The following is a 12,578-nucleotide window of genomic DNA, read 5'->3' on the forward strand; positions in this document are numbered from 1 at the left end:
GCAGTGTGCAATGGCAGTGTGCAATGCCAGTGTGCAATGGCAGTGTGCAATGCCAGTGTGCAATGCCAGTGTGGAATGGCAGTGTGCAATGGCAGTGTGCAATGCCAGTGTGGAATGGCAGTGTGCAATGCCAGTGTGTGGAATGGCAGTGTGCAATGGCAGTGTGCAATGCCAGTGTGCAATGGCAGTGTGCAATGCCAGTGTGCAATGCCAGTGTGGAATGGCAGTGTGCAATGGCAGTGTGCAATGCCAGTGTGGAATGGCAGTGTGTGCAATGGCAGTGTGGAATGCCAGTGTGTGGAATGGCAGTGTGTGCAATGGCAGTGTGCAATGGCAGTGTGCAATGGCAGTGTGCAATGCCAGTGTGGAATGGCAGTGTGCAATGGCAGTGTGTGGAATGGCAGTGTGGAATGGCAGTGTGCAATGGCAGTGTGTGGAATGGCAGTGTGGAATGGCAGTGTGCAATGGCAGTGTGGAATGGCAGTGTGGAATGGCAGTGTGCAATGGCAGTGTGTGGAATGGCAGTGTGGAATGGCAGTGTGGAATGGCAGTGTGTGGAATGCCAGTGTGGAATGGCAGTGTGGAATGGCAGTGTGTGGAATGGCAGTGTGCAATGCCAGTGTGGAATGGCAGTGTGCAATGGCAGTGTGTGGAATGCCAGTGTGGAATGGCAGTGTGGAATGGCAGTGTGTGGAATGGCAGTGTGCAATGGCAGTGTGCAATGCCAGTGTGGAATGCCAGTGTGCAATGGCAGTGTGGAATGGCAGTGTGCAATGCCAGTGTGCAATACCAGTGTGGAATGCCAGTGTGGAATGGCAGTGTGCAATGCCAGTGTGGAATGCCAGTGTGGAATGCCAGTGTGGAATGGCAGTGTGCAATGCCAGTGTGGAATGCCAGTGTGCAATGCCAGTGTGGAATGCCAGTGTGTGGAATGGCAGTGTGGAATGGCAGTGTGTGGAATGGCAGTGTGCAATGGCAGTGTGGAATGGCAGTGTGGAATGGCAGTGTGCAATGCCAGTGTGCAATGCCAGTGTGGAATGCCAGTGTGTGGAATGCCAGTGTGGAATGGCAGTGTGTGGAATGCCAGTGTGGAATGGCAGTGTGTGGAATGGCAGTGTGCAATGGCAGTGTGGAATGCCAGTGTGCAATGCCAGTGTGTGGAATGGCAGTGTGGAATGGCAGTGTGCAATGCCAGTGTGGAATGCCAGTGTGTGGAATGGCAGTGTGGAATGCCAGTGTGGAATGGCAGTGTGCAATGCCAGTGTGCAATGGCAGCCTGCAGTGAGCACAGAGGACGTTCAGTAAATGCAGTGCCAGGCTGTGGTTCCAGTTTCCAGGAGGGAAAGGCTGTGTGCAAGGCGTGGCTTTCAATAGAACTGGAGGTTTCCATTCTGTGGTTTAAACATATGAATTTCAAATGAAGTCTAGGGTCACTTTGATCTGGTAAGATTTTATTAAATGGAATCTATTTCTAAATTTTCCTTACATCTTGTTTTGTCCGTAATCTTGGCTTCTATTCTTTAAAGAATGATTCCTAAATCATACAGACCAATAAAAGAAGAAAGTATTTCTAAGTTAAATAATGAGCATGACAAAGGCTAATCTAACTAATAATCTGATTTTTATCCTTGTTCCATCATTTCTTCAATATCCTTTAAAATATTAATTTGATATAGAAGCAAAATGTCGCATTACTTGCATTGCATATGAATGTAAGTCATGTCTTCACAGCATATGGTATTCAGCTAAGCCTGGTATAGTTGTCATATGTCTAAGTCTCTTTCTGGTATTCGGTATTTAAATTTCTTCCTCTGCATTTTGCTGCGGATAAGATGACACTGGGCATTTATGGTACTCAGAGAGGTACTGTTTTTCTCTTTATTTAAACCTTTCAAGAGAGTTACTGTAAAATTTAGCTATGCACAGTAAAAATCCCAAATGTCTACTGCAGGTAATAAATTCAATTTTCAATAAACCAGAGTCCAATCTGGCTTACTCTATTGTCCATAAATTTGTGACATCTCAAGGACTGGAAGACTTTACAGTGTCTCCCTCTTCTACTGCCACTGCTTGCTGTCCTATACTGAAGGAATTCACTGATTTTTTTTGAATAAGGTATCAGTAGTCTGCTCATTGTAGTCTTTACCTTGGATTTCTGGTTTTTCCCTAGGCCAGCATGAAATGTGTGAACATCTGAAGTGTCCAGCAGAGGGTCTTGCACAGTTCTTTTAGTCCCCCCTTCTTGATTGTGATCAGGAACACTGGGTCCCAGAACAGAAGTGCTGGCTTGTCATACTGCAACAAATCTGGAGAGAGAATCTTTCCAAAAATTGGACTCACTTTTCTAACGTTACCATAGCAACATCATCTGCACGTTCCTAAGTGAAAGTTTTAACTTAATGGGAATAGTGGAATTAGGGAAGGAGCACTTAGAAGCTTTAGATGTGTTCTGCTTTCCTAGACATCCATAATAATAATAATAATAATGTACTTTAACTTGAATTTATTTTAGGAAAAGGAATGAGAGCAAATGATTCTTTAGTAGCAGAGTCTGAGGTCTTTTAGCTATGTAATTTGCAATGAGTGCAAAAAGTGGTGAACACAGTTTGTAAAATTAAATTGGAACACACTGAAAGAAAGTACTCAGTAATTTTGTAGCTGCATGAACGACACTCTTGAGTGATAGCACTTTTCTGCTCTTAGCTTTATTTCCTCAGAAGAGTAAGATAAATTCAGATGGAGTAGAGGAGATGTGTTCAAATTAAAACTGCATCATTCAGCATAGGATTAGTAAGAACCTTGAATTAATTCACTGAGTGAGATGTTTTGACCCAGACAAAATGTTTGGGGCCTCAGCATCCCTAGAATGTGATACAGTAAAAGGATTTCCAGAAAATCCTTTTGGGAAAATTCAGATTGTACTTCAAGCTGGGGGCACAGGCCCATATCTGACTCATTTTTATTCTCTGAAAAGTTTTGGGGTTAGTTTGTATACATAGTGCTTTATAACTGAACAGGGGAAAGATGGTTTTCTTCTAAAAGTAAAGAACCAAATACCCACTGTTCATCTGATGATCATGCATATACCTTCTAAAAATATATTCACCCAAGATCTGCTTTTTGATTCCACAGTATTTTGAACTGAAGGTTTATTTGAGTTTGTTGTGCAAAGAATGGATGATGCATAGGGGTCAATATGGGGTTTATTCATTGAGAAGTATTTATCTACTACTGTGAACAGATTCCTGATCCAAGCATTGGATACATTGTCTTCTTTTATTTCCTCCTTAATCAGCTTTGCACTGTGATCAACATTCCAGCTTTTGCTTTTTTGCTGATTTTAGACTTGGAATGTTAAAAAAAATACACCCTTTACAAAGGAAGACCAAAATCAGTAATGCCAGGCTAAATCCTCCAGATTTTTAGCTACCTAGTGTTTATTAAGGATCCAAAGCTAATGAGTGCACCCAACTGGCACGTCACAAAGCTCTGCTTTTATGTTGGCAAAGCTGTAGGGCTTTTGTTGCTGCAAATAAGGTAGTATTGCAGTAGTTACTGCAGTGCTGTGGCTGCAGTAAAAAACTAGATGATAACTTAGCTTGAGTGGTTCTGGTTTTTTACAACTATGTTTTAAAGGAAAATGTTTTTAAACAGCTACTCTCCACACTGCATCAAGGATCCATCCTATTTAACAAGAACTGAATTCACGTTTAGACCTCAAAATTAAACAGTGATATTTTAAAAATACATAAACTGATTGGAACTTGCTGGTTGATAAGCAGTTTAGGAAACTTAGCTACTTCCAGTTCCATCCTAAATGGGAACTGCTGACTTCTTTGAAAAATCTCTCCCTTTAATTGTATATTTCGATTACTAACATAGGGCTGTAAATCTGGCCTTAAAATGGTAAAGTACAAAGCACACAGTTTCAGTGATTTTTGAAACCATGGAATTTTAATCTGCTTATTTGGTTTCATGTTCTTTGTTCTTTGCTATTTAAAGTTTGCACATATGGTTGTGCTGCTGTACAGTGCCCTTACCAGTGGTAGTTATCCTCAAAGCCTAGACTGCTGTCCCTTTGGTGCAGGAGTATGTCATGAGTTCAGGGCTGTTATTATCACTGAGTCTTTTGCATCCTTAGATTTTCTGCTTCTAAATCTGACACTGTCACAAACTACAATAACACCAGTCAAATGAAGTCTTCCCAAACCCACTGGTAATTGTCAGCTTGTGTAGCCATATGTGTCTGGATGCTGCCTAAGACAGAGATCTCTCTGATTCTTGTTGTTTGTATTTGGCTTGTCCATCCTAGGACATAATGCTACATAATGCTGCAATTAAAACATGATTTCTATCTAGAATATGTCAAAAGTTTCACACCCCAACACTGTGAGGACGTAACAGCGACCGGTGTTCTCTCGGTGACACTTTGGTAGCACCCGTTGCTCATGAAGAAGCTGACCAGTCTCAGCTTCCATTTTGCCCTGTAGGTTACAGGGAAAGGCATGGCATACACTGAGCTGCCTGAATTACAGGGTCATTTTGTTGGAAACAGAACCCCATTGATGGGTAGTCCAGGTCAGCATCGTTCTTTAAAAATAATGGAGTTCAAGGGCTTGTGGTGGTTGTAGCCACAGCAGTGTGACAGGAGACAGAGCTTGTCTTTAGGTTACATTATCCCAACTGCTATTTTGTCATTTCAAAGTCCAAACACATTTTATTAAAGGATTGCTTTATTTTAAAGACAGAGGAAACTTCCTTCTACCTAATGGACAACATAAATCAGCATGTGTGTGTTGGGAAGGGAAACAAAAGCCTGTATTTTTGGTTTGCCACAGAGTTGTTTGCAATGCAAAACTGCCTGTAATTTCAACCTACAAATACAAGCCTGATTACTGGGTTTGAGGGAAAGCTATTTTTGACAATTTGACCTCCTTGAGTGATACAGTTTTAACCACTTTGTGGAGCCCACTTCTTTGTAAGGTGCTGTGGCTACCAAAATAGCTGTGGTTGGTGTGTTGGTTGCCTGGTTGTACTTAGAGCACCATGGGCTCTTTCTCCTGTGTTGGTGGAGAAAACCATGTTATACAGCTAGAGAATCTTATTCTAGGCTGGGTACCTGCCCAGACTCAAGAAAAATCATGCTAAGAAAGTGCCTAAGGCTGTAACTGTTTAACCACACTTATTTTTGCATAGCAAAGGAATTTGATGTTGGAGTACTCTTTTCCAGTCTTGTTTTTAACATGTAAAATGTTGAATTGAAGTATTGAACTGTGAGATTTATTATCCCAAAGTTATCTGGCCTTACCAGTTTAGGAGATCAAGCAGTGGAATAGAATTCTGAAGAAGAAGGGCTGGTGTGGCAGTAAAAGACATAAATTCAGAGTTGAGAGTTAAGATTAAAAATAAGGGCAGGAAAGCATATCAAGGCATTGAAGGCAGCCATGGCAACCATAGAACTTCTTTGTCTTGCAATTTACATTGTCAATTAAAGCATTTAGGTCTCAGTTTTTATGAAATTAAGTTCTAAAAATTATTTTTCTTTTCCAGAAAAAAAAATTGCATTTTGTCTCATGTTCTAACTCTCCTTCCCTTGCCTTCATACGAAGGCAACTATAAGCAGAGTGTTCCACTGACTGAATTATTTCCCTATGAGATTTTGCTTTATCTCTATTTGAAAGGAGAGGTTCTCTTTTTTTATTCTTAGGGACAGAGATTAAAAGAAGTGCATGCCAATTCTTACACAGAGATTATTTTGCATTTTGTTTCAGGATTCATGCATCAGACATAAGTGTAGCTTAAAAATACTCTCCTCACTGATTCCTACTTAAATGTTTTCAAACTGTTACAAGGCATATGAAATACAGATCCAATTTAAAGGGTTTTGTGCAACCATGCATCACAAATATAGTACCTAGGTGAATCACAGATATTTATTTACAGGTCTAAAAATAGACTTAGTAGGTGCCTTATGAATAAAATATCCTGGTTGCCTGGAAGGCTCCAGACCTTGAGCGGTGCAGCTTTGGGATCCATTGTGATCAGCAATCCCACACCACCTATGAAAAAATGAGGGCTGGAGAACTACAGCTCAACTTTATAGTCTTACTAATTTTTAATACGAAAAAAATCACTGTGTTGCTATCAGCTCTGTGTTCCAAATTTGGTAGTTACATTCAATGCTATAAATTGTGAATTAAAATAATGTTTTAGGCAGTAATGCATCACTAGTGAAACTAAACCATGATGGTGTTATTTTACAAACAGTTGTGAGATAAAAGCATAACAATACTTACAACTCTCATGTGGATATTAAACTATATTTTAGCATCAGCTAATGTAACAGATTTTTAATATATAATAAAGCTTGATATGATTAATTTAGTACTAAATTGAAGAGAAACATCTGCCTATGAATACTGTATGAAAGTTATTCTTCCAGGCCCTTTTTCAGCAGCAGCCATGGCTGCCATGGATGTGTTACTGTTTTGATTTGAGGAGCTTCTAAAGGACAAGCAGTGTGTGCTTGCACTTCATTACACATTGCATGGTGTGATGTGCCACCTAGTGTTAAATTCCCCAGAAGGAGGAAAAGTGCAGGTGTCATCAACGGGGCACTTGGAGAGCTGGTGGATTTTCTGGAATGTTGGGTGTTCAGGAATATACTGTGTATGAGCAGCAGAGTGAGGAGCTAAGGTTTACGTCTGTTTTTACTGACTGTTTTTTAATCTTTGCTTTCCAGTGCTCTGGTCAGTAACCCTGGGTGTCTGTGGATACAGAATCTGCTCAAACACTTCCCAGCCACAGCCATGCATTTGGATATTTATGCCTCAGGTACTGTTGGTACCTGGGCCATCCTTGGTGAGAGTGCACTGTTTATGCTGTACTTAAAAAGAAGTTAAATTGAAGAGAAACAGTTTTCCAAGGACTTCTAAATGCATTTAACTGCATAGGCAAAAAACATAATAGCCCCCGAGATTCTGGAAGGATTACTCATCTGTTTTGTAATGCAATGGTGTACTCTGGTGATAAGCTCAGTTGGCCAACATTGCCTTACTCTGCTTCTATCACACAAGCAGAGATGGGATTTCATGCAGTCAGGTAGTGTGTTGCTTAGGAAGTGTATTTTTCTGAGGAAAAAAAAGTCTTCTGTATTTGAGGAAGGGAGGAGAGATTTTTTTCACCAATCCACATCATGGATTTAACTAAAAACTTTTAACTCGATGAACATCCATTCCAAATTATGTATGAATTTCAATTCTAACAAAGATAATGGGTTGAAGAGATTACATGTTGATATAGTCAAGAGTGATGGATCAAAATGTACCCCCATAGTGACGTTCTGCAACAGTTTCAGGATTCTGATTAATCCTGGAAAAGAGCTCGTAATGCTTCCCCACTTAACATAGATCTTAAAATCATTCTTTCATTGAAAAGAATTGAACCTTCCTTCTAAAAGCCAACGTTTCTGTCCTAAGGGCTGTGCCAATGCATAAATAATGTTAAACTTGAACTTTTCAGTTGAAAATTTGAGCTTCTGAAATAATACTGTTAAAATTCATAAATTAAAAAGCTTTCAAAAATTGTTATTTTAAGAAAGTGAAACAGAGCCTTGATTTTTAAAAGGAATATCTTATTGCTTATTAGGTATGATCTTCAAAACCACACTAAAAAAGGAATTTTAGCAATTCTGAAAGAATCTGAATTCATTACAGGAGTGGACATTCCCCGTCTTGATCATTAGTTGGGTGTGTCAGGCTGTTGTTGGTATTTTAGAATATAATTAGAAGCTATTTTGGTGTTCAAGACCTTTTACAAAGTTATTAATAGCTGGTGTCGGTGTTTTCCCTCCTCATACAATAACTCAATGATATGTCATTCTTTTTCATGAAAGCAAGAAGGAGAAATGGAGAAACTCACTACATCCAAGCTCTGGGTTTCTGATATTTATTTTCTGCATTGTGTTTATTTTCTAAATTAGCCTCATTTTTTAATGGTTTCGGGCAAAGCAGTGTAGAAGCAGCTTGTTTTGTGGTCTGGCAGCAACCTCATCTGAAATGGGAACTATTTAAAGTACTTGTCAGATAAATATAACTTTCTCTTCATTGTAGTTGAAGAAGGGAAATGGCTTTTGTGGAGAGTATTTTTACTATGGTGGCAAACTACAGAATCCCTGTATTTTTGAGTTAGCAGCAGTTGAATTAATAGAGTATGAATGGAAAATATTAAATGGTATCTCACACAAAAATGCAACACACTTTTATTTGGAAATTAATGTCAGTTGAAACACAGTAGAAAACTGCACATCTTGGGGTTTTTTACTGAATTGAATGCAATAAGTGTAAAGAGAGTAACTCTGAAATCTCTCCTATTTTTGTATGTATAAACATACAAAATATAACATTATTCTTGTTGCAGGCTCAATTCTGTAAAAACCTGCCCCGAGTCCTCTGTGTTTCCATAACCTGTGCTGTTCCCACTACCAGAGCTCTGTGCACAGCTGGGGTGGATCTGTGCACAACAGTGTTCACTGAGCCAGCTCAGGTCTTTCATAAAAACATTCTAGAGGGAGCCCTGACCAACCTCACTGGGACTCAGAAACTTCATTCCCTTGCAACAAAGTGAATGAGAGGAAGGTGGTTCTTCACTTGCACAGCACCAACCCAGAAAGACTCTGAAAGGTGACTGTCTAGGTCACAGAAAAGTGAATTTTGCTATCATATAGAAAGCTGTTAATTATTTCTTAGAGCAAAGCCAAAAAGTGAATCATACAATTCACTATCACTCAACCAAATTGGTGTCATACACCTTTCAGTGGATATTCACATGGACATGCCACTCACACTCACAGTTTTTAAACCTTTATTAAGTATGCACAAAAATTTAGGGTTATCTGACTAACATTTTGAGTCACTGAGGTTTAAAAATATTACCTCACAAAATTAGCTTTTACTGGAATCATAATTAGAGTTGTAGAAAGAGTGTGAAAGAGCAAATTGTTCTGTTCATTAGAAAATCCATCTCCAGAGCTCTAATTTCCCAATATTTATTGGTAGTGATGATATAAGTATTGTGTGTAGCAGAAGGAGCTCAGCTTGACTATTCAGATCCCAGATGGAATTTGAGCTGCTGGCAGTTTAAAAATTCTATATTTGAATTACAAATTCCTTTAAATGTTGATGCAGAGGAATAATGACGGAACAGGAAGAAGTCAGAATACTGGAAGAGTAGAAGTGATCTGAATATATTCCCTTCCACTTCAGCTAACATTCTGCTGCCCTGACAGTGTCTGACTAACAGCCTGGAATGTCAAACGGAGCACAGGATGGCTCCTATCCCCCAGCCCAGGATGCTGCTCAGCCAAGCCATTAGTTTATGGAGCTCTTCAATGTGTATTAAGTCACATTAGGACGCAAAATACAGTTTTTCATGTCAAGACCTACAAAAATCTTAATACAATTTTCATAGACATTTAAAAAGAAGGACTTGGCACAGCAGATTTCTGGAATACTGCTACACTGGCACTGAGTTTAGCTATTCTTAACCTGGCTGCCTGTGTACCTTTTAGTGTCAAAGCTTTGGGGGATGTAAGCTTCTGCAATGCTGTACTAGATATAAAGGTTATGTCATATCAGTTGACAGAAAACATCATACCTGCCACTATGCACAGGAGGAAATAAACTCTGCAAAATGGATGTATTGAGGGAGTCTGAAAGAAAAAATACAAGTGTGTGTCATTTTGCTATAGTTCTTTTAATGCATAAAACAAAAAGCAATGATGGTGTCTATTTACAAAAATTATACACAGCATTGAATATCGCTTTGAAACATGATTCTAAGAATGCTAAGCCATGTCTACAACCTTCAGTAAATGTGTGTTTAGTGGTTGGGGATAATATCCAGGGCAAATCTTGACAATAGCTTACACTTGACATGCAGATTAACTGACAAATCGTATAAATATATTCCAAAATGAACTTGGATTAGGTTATGATCTCTGAGTACTTAGTTTGACTTTCTCTGTAGGTCACCTCAAGTTACTTCCACATAATTCTACGTGCCACCTGCTCTTGTTGATAAAGTACTGACTGAAGTAATTTGGTGGCCTGGGCAGCCCCTGCCCTCTGCCAGACACGCAGCAGCTGAGCCCGGGGGAGCAGAGTCAGCTGCTTCGGGTGGGGTTTGCTTGAGGACTCCCAAAGGCTCTTTACATGACAGAAGTGACTGTATCTTTTACATTCTCTTTGGAGAAACAAGAGGAAGAAATACACATTCAGGTTTGTTGAATGAAAAAACCCCACTGCAAGTATTATTGCCATGGCTCTGTGTGTCTGCAGCCTCTCTGCCAGAGCAGACCCGGGGTTCTGTCAGGGGGAACACTGTGACAGAAGGGGGACTGCCAAATACACAGAGGCTGGAAAAGTCCTGGAAAGAATATACAGAGAGGGAAGGGAAGGGAAGGGAAGGGAAGGGAAGGGAAGGGAAGAAGAGAGAGAGAAAGAAGTGTACAAAGGACAGGAAGAAGGAATGAGCAAATGAGCATTATGAATACATTTAGGGAAAAAATAAAACAAAAGGGGAGGACCTGATAACAAGATAGGAAATTACAAATTAAAGATAAAGGATATAAAGATAAGAGAAAAGCATTCTTACACACCCAGAAGCAAGCAGTGCTTTGTAGAATCCTTAAGTAATGCAAAATTATCAATGGAACCTCATTATAGATTAGAGCATATAAGACTTTAAGCTAGCCTTATGCTTTGACATGTTTGTTATCCACCCTGGTGTAACATACCTAAAACCCATCCAAAAATGTGCTGCCTGTCACGTGTGATCTCCTACTTTCTTTAGAACCTGTTCCCATAGCAACATTTCTATCTCATTATAGCCTAGGTATGTAAGTATAGCAAATTAAATTTACATTTCTATGTGTGCTCATACCTTTTTTTTGCCTGAAAAAACCCCACACGTATTGTGTGGGTACTCAGATGGCAAACTGTATGTATATTTTGGAGGCCAGGATGCTTGGTTGGGATCTTTTCTCACCCAGAAATAAATAAGCACTAGAACTTAATGAGGAAATACATTTAAATAATATCCCGAGGCTGGAAAACCTAAAGCTATAAATTAATTTCATAATTAGCTGTATATTTTTAAAGGTTTCAAAACATATTTTTGAAAAGAAGAAATGTTCTGTGGAAGTAGATTATGAATTTCAAACTTGAAATTCTGTCTGTTTTAAAGACTTACATTTAAGTTGCATATATATCATACGTCTTGAATTAGAAGTGTTGTGATAACCCAGTTGCAGCTTTGTACAGTTCTACATGTTGAATTGCTTTAATGGAGAACTACTGGCCTGTGATCACACCTGTAAACATTCTGATTGTGCTTTTTTCTTGTCAGGGTTCCCTCAATAGTAGATACAGAAACCATTGTCATTTTACTTAGATTAGAGAGTTAATTGGGTATTTTAAAAAGTAATTACAGTGATTGGGTTATGGAGTCAGAATTCTAATGAGAGGTGTTTGTGTTACTGAGAATGCAAAGTGTGATTAACAATTCCTGGCTCAAATACTGGCTTGCAAAACTGGCAAGTTAGAAAGCAATAAAATAAAATACACAATAAGCTTAAAGGGCATAAACAACCTTCATACCAGCTCTCTTCCTTCATTTATCAGTGGAAGTAGAATGGTAGTATGCAGTGGTAGGAAATGCTGGGTGGTGCAGCCACCTCATCCTGGAATTCGCTTGGATACAGTGCAGCTGTAGTTCCACAGCTTTTTCCAGCTCTTTCAGAAAGCTACTGAGTGTTTTCAGGGAAGCAGAGCAGCTGCCCAGGAACTAAGTCTCAGTTTTACTATGCAGAGCAGACAGTTGTTTTTCAGCAGCTGAGGCAGAAAGAGTACTTTGTCTTCCCACAGGAGTACTTGGCTAACTGTTAATGTGCCTTTTAGGTGATCTTATGTAACAGCTTTGGATGCTTTAAATGTTCCAGACTTCATACAGAACTTTGAAATATGCTGTTTATTACATTTGTAGAAGGAAAGGATAGGATTACAAAATCACATGTATGAATTTTCTAGGGCTTAATGCTCTAACCATTGCTGATTTCTGATAGCAGTCATGCTAATACACATTTAGCACATTAAGAGGCTCCCTCATTAGCACTCCTCTTACTCTTTTTCCCACCCTCAGTATTGTTTAAGGAACTGCCCTGGCATAAAGAAAATGAGCAAGAACAGGAAGCAACTGCCCTTTGCTTCAAGCTGCAGATGATGTGCTCACGTTCTTTGGCACCTACAAGGCAGGAGTGTTGGCTTTGTGCACCTGCTGGGGAGAAGACAACTCGTGGGGCAGGGCTGGACCCAGCTGGGAACGAGGCTTTTCCTGGCTTTGTAACTAAAGGGTTTAACGGAGCTGGAACACTGTATTGACAGCCCTGTCAAATCCCAAATGGCTCCCCGGGTAGTTAGGGGGGTGTGCTGCAGGTTGCTGGTGGAAGGAGTGTTTCCTGGCACTTTGCTGGGGTTTCAGCATTCTGACACGTGCCCTGAAGGGCAGTTTTAGACTGCACC

The 12,578-nt window shown here is 39.7% G+C and overlaps 1 long non-coding RNA gene across 2 annotated transcripts in view; it reads left to right on the plus strand.

The window, feature by feature from the left end:
• Window positions 1-6,840, plus strand: part of LOC113948964 — a 48,256-nt gene extending 41,416 nt beyond the window's left edge. For both annotated transcript variants that reach the window (XR_003528279.1, XR_003528280.1), the window contains one exon: window positions 6,743-6,840. This is a non-coding gene — a long non-coding RNA (uncharacterized LOC113948964). The remainder of the gene's footprint in view (window positions 1-6,742) is intronic.
• The last annotated feature ends 5,738 nt before the right edge of the window (window positions 6,841-12,578 follow it).

Source organism: Corapipo altera, unplaced genomic scaffold (assembly GCF_003945725.1).
Source record: "Corapipo altera isolate COAL_440 unplaced genomic scaffold, ASM394572v1 62, whole genome shotgun sequence".
NCBI classification, from domain to species: domain Eukaryota; kingdom Metazoa; phylum Chordata; class Aves; order Passeriformes; family Pipridae; genus Corapipo; species Corapipo altera.